Source organism: Halichoeres trimaculatus, unplaced genomic scaffold, assembly GCF_033239565.1.
Source record: "Halichoeres trimaculatus isolate MK-OKI-2021-1 unplaced genomic scaffold, fHalTri1.1 fHalTri1_scaffold_2, whole genome shotgun sequence".
NCBI classification, from domain to species: Eukaryota; Metazoa; Chordata; class Actinopteri; order Labriformes; family Labridae; genus Halichoeres; species Halichoeres trimaculatus.
Genome location: NW_027437180.1, coordinates 28,551,477 through 28,565,569, shown reverse-complemented (window position 1 = coordinate 28,565,569; position 14,093 = coordinate 28,551,477). Strand labels below are relative to the sequence as shown.

Genomic DNA, 14,093 nt, shown 5'->3' with positions numbered 1-14,093 from the left:
TTGACGGTGACTCACAAGTGTTTAAAACACTGCTGTAGTGTGACTGTCTATCCATCTGATTGTGTCTGGGCTTCAGTCCTCTCAGTAACAACTTAATAAATAGTTCTCAGATGAAAAGACAACAGAAAAAATGATTTAGTCCAAAAAGATTTCTGCTTTCAAAGTTTATTATGCAGACCCTACAGAAACAACATCAGCAAAACAAATAATTCAATTTTACATTTTAAATTCTTGAAGTGCAGGTTGCATTAGTAGTCGGGGATGATGTTTTTAGCCCAACGTGGCTAACAATTGCTGGATTAATGCTAACAACTGGGCCTGGGTGAGAGTAGCTGCAGCGGTGGTGGTGGTAGCACCAGCAGCTGTGGTCGTGGTAGCCGTGGTGGTGGTCTATCGAGAAGAATCAGAGAAAGTGTCAAAATTGCAGCAGATTTGTTCACAAGATTATGATAATAACCACTTATGCCAGATGAATACTGAGTCTTAGAGGAGAGAGCAGACACTCACTTCATCTGAGTTAGAACCAGAATTAGAATCAGAATCACTCCGAGCAAGACGTCTGCGCTCCACATCCTGAACAAAGAAAATAAAAAATGCAAACTTCTTTATTTCCTTCATTATATTTTAAAATACGACTGATGACATTAACATAGACCCATTTGGGCTCTGATAGTGAGTACGACACTGATACTTACAGGATGAGCCAGAGCCAGGCTCAGGAGGCATCCCAGGACAAGTGCTACCTTCAGCATGGTTACAGAGATCAGACCTGTTGAATCGAGAAGCCGCTGTTAATATCTGATCAGTGAGTTTTTCCTTAGAAACCAAACAAGAAAGAGAGAGAAAGAAAAGGTTTAGATATTTACCTTCAAGTCCTTCAACTTCAGCAAACTCACAGATGGTTGAGGAGGTTGTTGTAGTGCTGCTCTTGATGTGGAGTCTTCTTTTATACACATACTTGAGACGATGTAATCTCATTAGCAAACAGTTTCATTTGGAAACACTAATTCTTAGGAAATACTCCACCTCCACATTTTAAGGTTAGGAAACACGTGTAAGTGGTTATTATCAGACACACCTAGATAGGATGGTGTACAATTCCTTCATTATTTTAAAATGGGGTTATTGCATTGATGCTTATGGTGTTTGTTTCAAGCTCTGAACTTTTTGAGTCTCAGCTTTTACAGTCATGACTAACTTTTACCCTAAGTATCTTTAAAGCCTTCTCGAAGTGTCGTTGATTCTTGTTAATGTACCGGTTCAAATGTTTAAACTAGATTCGAAACAGATTAGGACACATCATCTCTGAAACTTATTGTCCCTGTGGTTGATTGGTTGTCATGTGTAATTAGGTATGTTTTGCACCTCTGCTGGTAACATGTTATCTGTATTTTCTTAGAATCCAAAAGTACTTTGTTGTGAAAGAATTTAGAGGTAATTTTATTAACCAATTCTGTCCATTAATCATTTATACTAATTTATTTATTGTTAAGATATGATGCTAACTGGCTGTTAAGAGCTGAGTAGGTCAGAGGAAGACTTTTAGAGATGAAGATACACAACCTACAGCTCAGGCGTTCTGTTTGAAGAAAATCACAACAATCCAACACGACAGCAGAAACATTTTTGTATTTTTTTTTCTCATTTCATTTTGTCCTTTTTCACTTTGTGAATGAGCAGCTTAGTTCACCAACAAAAAACATAGTAAAAGGAAGGCACAAATTAAGCATGTGAGGCAAACAATAAGGCCATACAGCTTTGTAGTAAAACCAGAAAAATATCAATCTGGGATGTTTTGCATGTCAAAGTATAAAGCACAAAATATGATGAAGCCATGTACACAGCTGATGGTGACCCACAAGTGTTCAGACTCAGCTGTGGGTGTACTGTCTATCTGTCTGATTGTGTTTCAGCTTCACGCTTCTCTGTAAAAATTTGACAAAAATTTCTCAGGGAAATTGACTACAAAAACTGAATCAGTCCACAATTTCTTCTGCTTTGAGAGTTTATTGTGCAGATCAGACAAAGCCAACATCAGCTAAACAAAGAATTCCTTTATACATTTCAAAATGGAAAATGTAGGCTGCACTAGTAGTTGGTGATGGCTCTTTATTGTTTTGGAGAGCCAAAAGCTGCTGGAGTAATGTAGCTAGATTAGCGGTGGTGATAGCACCAGCCACTGTGGTAGTAGCCGCGGTGGTGGTGGTGGTGGTGGCAGTGGTGGTGGCTGCGGTGGTGGTAGTCTGTTAAAAATCAGGAACATTGTCAAAATTGACACCAGGTTATTTCACAAGATTCTACTAGTAGCCCATTATGCTTGATGAATGCTGAGTCTTAGAAGAAAGAGCTTGTACTCACTTCATCTGAGCCAGAGTTAGAGTCAGAACCAGAATTGGAACCAGAATCATCCCGAGCAAAACGTTTGCGCTCAACATCCTGAACAAGAAAAATAATTATAAAACAAACTTCGCATTTACTCCATTGTTTCTTCAAACAAGACTAATGATATCATAGAACCATACAGGCTTTTATAGCAAGTATGACACTGATACTTACAGGGTGAGCCAGAGCCAGGCTCAGGAGACATCCCAGGACAAGGGCTACCTTTAGCATGGCTACAGAGATCAGACCTGTTGAATGGAGAAGCAGCTGGTGTTATCTGATCAGTTACTTTTTTCCTTGACTATAAAAAAAAAATTTAAAAAAAAGAAAGATACAAAAGGTTCAGTTACCTTCAAGTCCTTCAACTTCAGCAGACTGTCACAGATGATCGAGGAGGTTGTTGTAGTGCTGCTCTTCACGTGGAGTCTTCTTTTATATACATACAGGAGACGATGTAATCTCATTAGCAAACAGTTTTAATTGGAAACATAATGAGAAATGATTAATCTCTATCAGATGAAGAAACATGTTGGTGAAGTTTTGATCTCAGCCACGCCTTGGTGCAATTGGTTGGTAGATTTCATCTGATAATTCATTTCAGGAATGATGATTCATTAGACGCCTTTGGTTTGTTTTGTTTTATTCCTTCTTCTCAAGGTTATTTGCCATCCTACACAATGAAAAGTACATTTTGCTTCTCAAGATTCACATCTGAGCTAAAACAAAAACCTGAACAATAAATAGGACAGATTTTAAAAGGACACCTTGGTATCAAAGGCCATTAGTTTTATCTTTTAAGTAGTTCACGATCTATCTTAACATAAATTGGTGATGGTTGATTCAAAGAGCCTGAAAAGTTTAAGGAATATAACTCAATGTTTGATTTCTGTAAAAAAAAAAAAAAAAAAAAAAAAAAAAAGGGACACTTGGTAAAATGAAGCAGGCAGATGAACATGTAAAGTAGTGTTTCTCAAATTGTTTCAGGCCTAATTCCACTTATCCCTCCAAAAGAAACTCATGGACCACCAAGCTGAATAGCCCAAGAACAACAGCACAGGAAGCAAACTGATGTATTATAAACCTTTATCATACATATTACGGCCAAAGACATCAGATGTGTCTCTGCTCTAGATGTAACAGAAGAGTCGACTCCTATTCAGTGAGAGCCGGCTCCAAACTTTTTTCCTTACATTGCTGAGCTCTCAGTCACTCAGCTCTGCTCACGGCTTGCTTTGATTGTGATTAAAGAAGAAGCTATAAGAGCATACCATCATGTAATAGCAGAGAGGGAGATACTCAGTCAGGTATGGCGTCTTGTACCCACTCAATGAGCGTGATAGCAGACAGCAGTGAGGAGAAGAGTGTGACGCATCACGAAAACACATAAATTTGAGTGACACCTGCAAGCAGCATCTGGCTGCAGTTTAAAGACATTACGCTGTTTGAATGCCGAGTTAAGTCCTGTTTCATTTCTGTTAATGTTCTGTGGGTTTTTGTGCAACGTTCTCTTCTTTGTTTTCTTTGTGCAGAAAAAAAAAGTTTGATTCATATGTTACAAAAAAGTAAGAAAGTATGCTTTTGTAACAGAAAAAATGCTAACAATGAAGCAGTTGTGAGGCTTCTAATAAAGATACTGAATACATCATTCATATTTGTCAGGTTATGCTAAAATAAGACTCTACAAATAAAACCAAATTAGGAGCCATTCAGGAGCCAAAAGGGCTGGCTCTCCTTTGGGAGCTGAGCTGAAAAAGATGGCTTTCTGAAAAGAGCCAAAGTTCCCATTATTACTCTGGTCATGGCACCCACTGAGATAGGTTTCCATTTAAGACAAGTCAAAGTCAAGTCAAACTTTATTTATATAGCACATTTTAAAACAATCCCAGTTGGCCAAAGTGCTGCACAGGCTTAAAATCAAGATCAATAAGAACACAATGAATAAAAACACAATCAATTAAAATAAATGTTGCTAAGAATAATTTAAAACAGCAGGTAGGTAAAAGACACAATAAACAGTAGAGAAACAAAAGTGACAATAAATAAGGGCAATTAATCATTTATTTATTGCTGCTTTACTTTTTTTGTCAATAAAAATGAAATGTATTCTTATTGCCATTATTTATGTCTTCATTCACCAACTGAACTACATAACTCCCGAGGCCATCTTTGACTGCATTCCCACCATCTACCCATGACCAGGGTAGATGACGCAAATCAGGCCAGTTATGTATGGGGGGGGGGGGGGGGGGGGGAACAAAAGTAATCAAAACACACCCCCAAACCAATTAGAGAACGGTAAATCAACAACAAAGGACATCCCATGACACCAAAAGGAAGGTTAAGACAGGCCAGCGCTGTTATGGGCAACACTGCATTTAGTTCAATCAGGAGAGACTTAAACACCATAAAGGGTTATGAACCAATTTAATGAACAAATGCATGCAAAGATAGTTTGGCGGTTAGACCCCATCAATCATTGAGCAATTAATAAATGAAAGGGGGTGCAATGACATTGAGAATTATGATATCCACCGATGGAGTCTAGACACTGGTGGTGGTGATAGTCCTAAGAAGCTTGATCTGTGATTCATTGAGAACTGCGGGCTGCGGACTTCGGACTCAGGCTGCGGACTGCTGGGCTGAGAACTGCTGGGCTGCGACTGCGAGGCTGCGAACTGCAATCTGCAGCTGCAGGGCGGACGACTGCTGGGCTGAAGAAAGAGGACTGAGCCATAAAGACTGGGGGTGTCTGGGGAGGAGGAGGGTCGAGACGCGAGCCTGAAAGACAGCTGACGAGCAGAAGAGATGGCATTTAAACTTTGACAGCTAAGAAATGATTGGCTAACGATTGAAGCGGAAACGATGTGATTGGACAGAGAAAAAATTGACGCGCCTCCCAGTCAGCTGATAGACAAAGCGGGAAAGAATGAGTGAACAGAAGTGTGTGTGAGTGTGCCCCCAGTCTTCCTGACTGAACTTTCGCTAAGCTTCATTTAGCCTTTTAGCATGGAGGATATTAAGCCTGTGCTGCTTTTAAAGGTGTTTTATTACACTGCAGATGGATTTGTTGACTTGACATCTGAAAGAAAAGCAATGGCAGAGTAACATCGCTTAAAGCCACTTCATAAAGTTTAAAACAGCTCTCTGTAGTCTTTATGCTTCAGGTGGCAGCATTTGACCTCAAGGAGGATAAATTCACAAGAACCCCATTGTGTTTCAACAACTCTTTGAACTATTTGTTTTCCGCTGAAACACTCATCAATAAGTCTTCTGTTTACAGCGTAACTCTTTACACTGTATCACCTATAGCTTAGAATGACATATTCACACTTTCAGGCTCAAAGACAATGAATGTTTAAGGGGATTTTAAGCCCCGGTGGATCACCGCTGTGTTTAATGTTATTGTGGATGAAGGATAAAATAAAATCACAGGTGTGCTCCACCAATCAAAAATGCTCAGCCCTCAGGTCCTAGCCTCTATACTTCCTGAATATCAGGAAAATTTTACCTACCAGCCAGACCATTTCAAGGGGTAGATCTTTTATCCCACTGCTAAATTTGGACCCTAGTTCCTGCAATAGAAAAGCACACAATACCTCAAAAAGTCACTAGTTCCTGGAAAATGTCCTGCAGTGCGAAAGCACCTTTAGACTTTGTGAATGAAAACTTTAATTTCCCCAAAGAGGCAGTCTCTAGTACAGCACAGCATTAGCTAACCCATTAGAAAATAATGACAAGATCTAAATATACCAAGGCAACTGTTGTACTCGCAATATGATACATGTCCACACCACCAATATAAATGAGTAAAATCATCCTTGTGGAGCTCAGTATTTCCTTGTGGTGTTAGTTCACAACCTGGGTCCATGTTTTTCTCTTGAGGAGGAGCTGAAACTCCATAAAAAGTGGGTGTACAGGTTAGCTTGCTGCTATGCCATCTAGGGCTGAAAAAATTAACATATATATAAAAAAAAAAAAAAAAAAACATTCCAGTGCCACTAATGTTTTAGAAATGTTATTTACAAACAAACAACTGAGTTTCTGTACTTATTGCTGCTTGGAAGGGTTTGTCTCTGCAAATGATAATAACTGCTTGCAACACTAAGCACTTAGCCCCAGGATAGCAAGTTGGCACCAGAGAGTTACAGAAACAAGATAAAGATTTCTTCATGGCAGTCTATTCTGCGGAACTTGAAAACACCAAAGTGAGATGCTGTGTTGCTTTAACAATGAAGTGCATCCACACAGTAAATGGTTGTTTATAGAAACACAACCGCTACAAAACAGCAACAGTGCTACCATGTATACATCTGATTGCTTCTGGGCTTCACTCTACTCTTTAACAGCTTCATTTGAAAAAAAAAAAAACACAGACAATATGACAGAAAAATTGATTCAGTCCAAAAAGTTTTCTGCTTTCAAAGTTTATTATGCAGAACTAATTCAATTTTACATTTTAAATTGTAGTAGAGCATGCTGCGTTAGTAGCTGGTGATGGCTGTTATTAGCCTTGGAGTTGGGCCAAAAGTTGCTGGAATAATGCAAGCAACTGAGCTGTGCTGAGAGCAGCCGTAGTGGTGGTAGCACCAGCTGCTGTGGTTGTGGTAGCCGTGGTGGTGGTAGTCTATTGAAGAAAATCAGAAACATTGTCAAATTAAAGCAAGTTCGTTTGCCTGATATTCTACATGAATGCAAAGCCTAAGGAGCAGACACTCACTTCATCTGAGTTAGAACCAGAATCAGAACTACTAGAAGTCGACCGAGCAAGACGCCTGCGCTCCACATCCTGTACAAAAAAAAAGTGCAAACTTCTGTATTTCCTTCATTATATCTTAAAATAAGACTAATTATATCATAGAACCATACAGGCTTTTATAGCAAGTTTGACACTGATACTTACAGGATGAGCCAGAGCCAGGCTCAGGAGGCATCCCAGGACAAGTGCTACCTTCAGCATGGTTATAGAGATCAGACCTGTTGAATGGAGAAGCAGCGGTTGTTATCTGATCTGTGAGTTTTTCCTTGATCCTAAATAAGAAAAAATATGAAAGAAAAGGTTCAGATATTTACCTTCAAGTCCTTCAACTTCAGCAGACTGTCACAGATGATCGAGGAGGTTGTTGTAGTGCTTCTCTTGATGTGGAGTCTTCTTTTATACACATACTTGAGACGATGTTATCTTATTTGCGGATTGTTATGTATGGAAACAGCAAATATTGGGAAATACTCCACCTCCACATTTTAAGGTTGGGAAACAGGTGTAAGTGGTTATTATCAGACACACCTGGATAAGATGTTGAACAATGTATTACACCTTTGTCAATAGTCTCTGTGTCAAACTCTAACCCTTTAGAGTCTCAGCTTTCTCAGTCATGACTCACTTTTAGCCCAGGTATCCTTAAGGCCTTCTCAAAGTGTCTTGGATCTTTATTAATACACTAGACAAAATGTTTAAACCAGATTGCAAAACATTTGTGGACAGAAAACCCCTGAAAGCTGGAAAAGAAATGTTGACACTGCTCAATGAGCCTGTTGTATTTAATGATTTAGTATTTGTTTGTCATATTGACCTAAGTACCTATACTGTGCAACTCTGATGTTATCATTGTATATGTATTTTCTCCTTGGAACACCAGGGAACTTTGGATTAAAACAATTTACAGGTCTTTTGGTTTCCCCAATTCTGTCAATAAATCATTTATATTTATTTATACAGTACAAACACAATAACACATTTTATTTAAAGACATGTTATAAGAAGAGCGGATCAATTTATACGCCTGGTTTGAATTATTTACAAAGACCTAATATCAATGTAAGATTAAATTTAATACCTCCTCATCTAAAACTTCAATCGTACCACATTTCGATCAGCCATTTACAGAGCACTTTGCAGCATTAGGAAATCATGGGGCTAAGGAAAAGTTCATTTAAGTGCACAGAAAAAAAAATCCTTATAACATACATGTCATTACATGTCATTACATTACATTACATTACATTACATGTCATGTCATGTCATACGTTGCTAGGCGCTACCCAAGTAGCTGCCTGTTGCAGCAGCTCTCTCGTCTTTGTCCGTTTCTTGTAATTTTTTTTGTCTCTTTTTCGTAATCTTTGTATTTGGAGTGGATCATCACTTTGTATGGTTCATTGTCGGTCACGGACACCAAACTTTTTGTGGCTTCGGCGATATTTTTTACTACTTTTCTCCTGTGTTTGTCTGGAGATCCTACATGTAACCATGGCTGCATTGTTTACATGCAAAATTAGCTGTTAGCAGCCTGTAGCATGTCAATGCTAACTAGTGTAGGGCTTGATGATTTCCCTCGAGCTGAGGAGGAGGAGGTGAGGACAACGTGCTGGTTCTCGGATGTGAGCTGGGAGGTGACGACGTGGACCTGTCCTTCCATCCATGTTGATCTAGCTCCGGGGGATGGACAAGCTAGCCGTGCTAACCCAGCGGCATCGTGCTGTTCACGGACGTGGCTGACGGAGCTGACATCGGACGCCGGCCCCACATTGGAGGAGCTTCACCTGCTGTGAGCAGACAGGATCCAGGAGACAGAGACTGAACAGACTTCTGGGGAGGCTCAGTCCTGGACCCTGTGGAGGTGGAGGCTGGCTGGGCTGGAGAGTGGTGGACGAGTGGTGGACGGGATGTCGTCATCTAATTTCTTATGGACTTTTCTGCACTTTCTATACTCTTTCTTACTTTTGTTTTCTTAAATGCTGCGGTGACTCCTGAATTTCCCCTTGGGGATAAATAAAGTATTTTCTATTCTATTTCTATTCTATTCTATTAGACTTTCATGATTTCTCTGACCCTGATCCCTGAGAATCCTCACTAGATGAGGAAAAAAGGATCAGTACATCTCTGGATTTTCTTGGTTTCAGCCTTGATATAATTTTATTCTCCCTTCTGTAGCATGTGACAAACCCAAAATTTCTTCTCTCTCTCCTTCCTCTACCATTTTTAAAATGGTCATAGCATCCATTAGTTTTGTTATAGTATATGGTACACAAAACTTGGTCATTACTAGTAAGACTGGATGGAAGAGTTTAGAAGACATCAATCTGGGACTTTTTGCATGTTGACCCTTTACAGCCCGAATTAGTTGACAATTAATATAATGAAATATTGTTGTTGTTGTTGTTGTTGTGGTTTCTTTTTTTTTTTCATTAATAAAAACATGATGAAGCCATGTACAAAGTTAACGGTGACTCACAAGTGTACCAAACCCTGCTGTAATGTGACTTTCTATTCATCTGATTGTATCTGGGCTTCAGTCCTCTCAGTTACAACTAAATAAATAGTTCTCAGATAAACAAACCACAAAAACTGTTTCAGTCCAAGTGTTCTGCTTCCAAAGTTTATTATGCAGATCCTACATAAACAACATTGGCAAAACAACTAATTCGATTTTAAACATTTTAAATTGTTGTAGTGCAGGCTGCATTAGTTGCTGGTGATGGCTGTTTTTAGCTCAGTGTGTTTAACAATTGCAGGAGTATTTGAATCAACTGGGCCTGGTTGGGAGTAGCTGCAGTGGTGGTGGTAGCACCAGCAGCAGTGGTTGTGGTAGCAGCAGCAGTGGTTGTGGTAGCCGTGGTGGTGGTCTATGGAGGAGAATCAGAGAAAGTGTCAAAATTACAGCAGATTTATTCACATGATTACGGTTATAAACACTCTTGCTAGATGAATACTCTTAGAAGAAAGAGCAGACACTCACTTCATCTGAGTTAGAACCAGAATCAGAACCAGAATTAGAATCATCCCGAGCAAAACGTCTGCGCTCAACATCCTGAACAAGAAAAATAATAATAATACAAACTCACACATTTACTCCATTGTTTTTTCATATAAGACTGATGACATCAACATAGAACCAAACAGGCTCTGGTAGTAAGCATGAAACTGATACTTACAGGATGAGCCAGAGCCAGGCTCAGGAGACATCCCAGTACAAGCACTACCTTCAGCATGGTTACAGAGATCACACCTGTTGAATGGAAAAGCAGCGGTTGTTATCTGGTCAGTTACCTTTTCCCTTGAATATAAAAAAAACAAAAGATACCTTCAAGTCCTTCAACTTCAGCAGACTGTCACAGATGGTTGAGGAGGTTGTTGTAGTGCTGCCCTTTATGTGGAGTCTTCTTTTATACACATACAGGAGACGATGTAATCTCATTAGCAAACAGTTTTATTTGGAAACATATTGAGAAATTATTAATCTCTATCAGATGAAGAAACAGGTGGGTGAGATTTTGATCTCAGCCACGCCTCTGTACAATTGGTTGGTAGATTTCATCTGATAATTCATTTCAGGTTTGTGTCCAGGTTATTTGCCATCCTACACAATGAAAAGTACATTTTGCTTCACATCTAAGCTAAAACGAAAGCCTGAACAATAAATAGGACCTTGCCTGTCATGGAAGTAACAGCATAAATTTTCACACATTGAAGTTAAAGAAAGCGTCATGGTGAGTTGAAGTCTATGTGCAGGAAGGTAAGAAAATATACATCTAACAAATCTAGTGAGGCAGAGACTTTAGTGACACAGGTGGCTCAGGAGGAGCCACTCCATTGAACATGGAAGGCTGAATTCAAAGTCACTGTCAACTCCATAAACACTAAGTAAAGGTATCTTTAAGAAATGCCTCCAGTATTATGTGTTGAGTCTGCTGCTTTCAGAAAACTTATTATCAAAAACACATGTGAGCCAAGAGGCTGGGTACATTCATAGGAAGCATAGAGAAATAACAAACTTTTCCAAATAACTATAACTCCATACTTTCCTAAGGAGGGTTTCTGCACCAGTAAATGTCTTCATCTTTGGATGACCAGTTCATGTGTTTTCTCTCTGCTAATGTGTGAGTCATACCCTAAGCACTGAGCTCAGAAGGAGGTGTTGTTTTTCTGTCAGCTTACTGTCTTAAGTTTTAGGATTTGGTTGGGCCATAACTAGATTTGGGGATTTATAAGAGCTTTATGACTCTAGAAGGTTAACTTTGTTCATTGAAATGAGATTTTCCCTGACTTTTATTTTTGCTCTCTTATTTTCCACTATTTTTCAGTAAACTACAAAAAGTGTTCTCTTGGAACTATACTGCATTAAATGGATGCCGTTTGCTGTTTGCTGTTTGCTGTTTTACGTTATATAGATATTTTGTTCTTTGTGGTTGTAGAAACTGCAAAGGTGGTATTATTCTTCGCCTAGATATCTTTCCTGCAGCCTTCCTGTATTTTTTTATTTTCAGAAGGAGAATTGGGTAAAGCAACATTTGTTAATAAGAAACCCAGAAATGATATTCATCATCGGTAGGACAGGTGTAACTCTACAGATGCTTAAAAAGTGCACTGTTTTAACTGGAAATACAGGGGGAAGATTTATTTTATTTCTTTCTTTATTTATTTATTTTTTTTAACTCAAATGATTCTTTTATTAAATGAGAAGCTATATTTAGATCTGATCTGATCACACTGATGTGGTGAGTACCTGACCACTGGACATTTGAAACTCCTACCATCTGCCTGAAAATAAACTATTAATCAATTCATTTATTAGGTGGATATTAAAATGTCTCTGATGCTTCTTCAAAAAAAAAAAAAACCACGTATATCAAAGAAAAAATAGTCAGCTCATCAACATAAAAAAGATTTTGCCAGCACTTGTTCTTTGCTTTGACATCAAATTCAACATCTGTTGGTTTCTATAATATATGAGTAAAAGGAAAGACCTGTGTCATGCTTGGATACGAAATGCATTGTGTAGGGACCAACTTAATTCAAATAAAAGCTCCCATGACACTTCATAGCAGGACTTGTTACTACTGACTCGGATGCTCTTGATCCAAAGACGAAGGTGACACCAGTACAAGGTTTCCAAAAAGGGGAACATTATTATTCCTCAAAAAAGGATGTAAAGCTGAGGGTTACAAAATGTTATTACATTTGCTATCTTTCTTGAACAACACCTAACGTCCTAATAGTGCCAGAAAAACATTGCTCCTTGTCCTGCTATGGTGTGGCATGGGAGCTTTAAATGAATTAAGTTGGTCCCTACATTATATCAGAAAAACGTTGCTCCTCGTCCTGCTCAAACATATTTCTGACTAGAGCTGAACTCCCCCTCTGGCTCAGCTAGCCATTTACGACAGTTGACACTTAAAGCCGTGGCTTAAAGAGCAAGATACACACACACACAAACAAGGAAATGCAGCCACAAAAACTACTACAACACAATATTTCAATATTAAGCATTAAAAAAACAGTACAAAATTTTAAACTTATATTGCATTCTGTCATAAGTGGCTCTGACACATTGCCTAAAGGAGCTGTGAGGACTGCACATGATTAGTTGTGTTTTCCCAGGATAAAAAATTGATCTCAATGAGCAATATCACCCACTTTCGTCAGGACGTGACCCTTGCCAAAGTGTACATTTATTTTAGAGGCAAATGAATGGAGATCGTCTTTTTAACACAACTTTTCTTTTTTCATATCAACGTCTGCAGGATTCAAAGTGACGGAGTAATATATGCTATTATATTAATTTAGTGCTATTGTTTGAAACATGATAACAAGCAAAGTTTGTAAACTCAGTTTGTACTGCAGTTTAGCATAGAGAAGGTGAGCAGACAGGGCTTGGCGTTAACATTTTTGCACACCAGCCGCTATGGCTAGTGGTTTCCAAGAGTTACTAGCCACTCAGCATTGACACTAGCCACATTTTTTTTGTTGGATAATTATGTTTAATATGATTAAAGCCCAATAACATTCTTAATTTTACTTGGACTAGATTTACAACCTTTTCAACTGTAAATGACCTCTGTTTACACTCAAATCAAGACCACGTAAATGTTTAATGCCGTTATCAGGTATTCAGTTTTAAAACAGTTGTGCTCCTATGATATGAAAATATGCAGACAATTAAGACAAAGTCATATTAGGAGGAGTTCAATCGCATTAAATGAAAGTTATTGTGCTTGAAGGTTAGTTGAAAAGATAAATGTAAAATTGAAAAACTAGCAAGAAACACTGTCTGCTTAAATATTTATTTACAGCAATAATTTTTCTGTAATGAACGAAGTACCATACTTCCGGGACTATAAGTCACTTTGTAGTGTAATTATACATTTTTAGAATGTTTTGGTTAATTTACAACATTTCCTGAGTAAACCTTTTATGTATAACTTTGATAAATGTTTCTACAGGAAGGTTTAAAAACTTGGTCCTTCAGCTCCTCATATCTGTGACCAGTGGGTGTTAGTGTCAGGCCCTGCTAGCAGACTATCTGCTTAGTCAGCCAACACTGATGAATCCTGGTTGTGTCCTTCCAGTGATCATCAAGCAAATGTGAAGTGTGTGTGAAGTGAAAATATGTTAAAATGTCTGCAAAGTACAAAAAAGAAAAACTTGTTAATGTAAGTCCCAAAAAAAAATAAAAAAATAAATTCATTGTTGAGTAAGGTTTAAACTGTTTTTTACTCAATGCTCAGGCACATGTAGTCTACAGGAGTAGCCATGTCTGCAATTTCCTGAAAGAAAATCGAATGTTTAAGAGAAAAAAAAGAAAACTTACTACTTTAGAACAAATCCTGACACAGGCTTTTAGATTTCATGCATCAGAAGGTTAAACATACTGAAATAAAGCTGGGGACTCAGTGGGAATAAACGTGTTCACTGGAAAATTATCCCGATTAATGTT

At 38.4% G+C, this 14,093-nt stretch overlaps 2 long non-coding RNA genes across 3 annotated transcripts; both read right to left on the bottom strand.

Moving 5' to 3' along the window:
• Positions 1 to 318: 318 nt before the first annotated feature.
• Positions 319 to 2,776, bottom strand: LOC141801304 (uncharacterized). 2 transcript variants are annotated; one of them, XR_012599384.1, is made up of 4 exons: positions 2,733 to 2,776; positions 696 to 769; positions 508 to 573; positions 319 to 390 (listed from the first exon to the last, which is right to left on the bottom strand). It is a non-coding gene; the product is annotated as an uncharacterized LOC141801304 (long non-coding RNA). The 2 variants fall into 2 exon arrangements; XR_012599383.1 differs by lacking the exon at positions 2,733 to 2,776 and adding an exon at positions 867 to 908.
• A 4,102-nt stretch (positions 2,777 to 6,878) lies between these two features.
• LOC141802072 (uncharacterized) lies at positions 6,879 to 7,520 on the bottom strand. The gene is made up of 4 exons (XR_012599454.1): positions 7,453 to 7,520; positions 7,283 to 7,356; positions 7,100 to 7,168; positions 6,879 to 7,006 (listed from the first exon to the last, which is right to left on the bottom strand). It is a non-coding gene; the product is annotated as an uncharacterized LOC141802072 (long non-coding RNA).
• Positions 7,521 to 14,093: the final 6,573 nt, after the last annotated feature.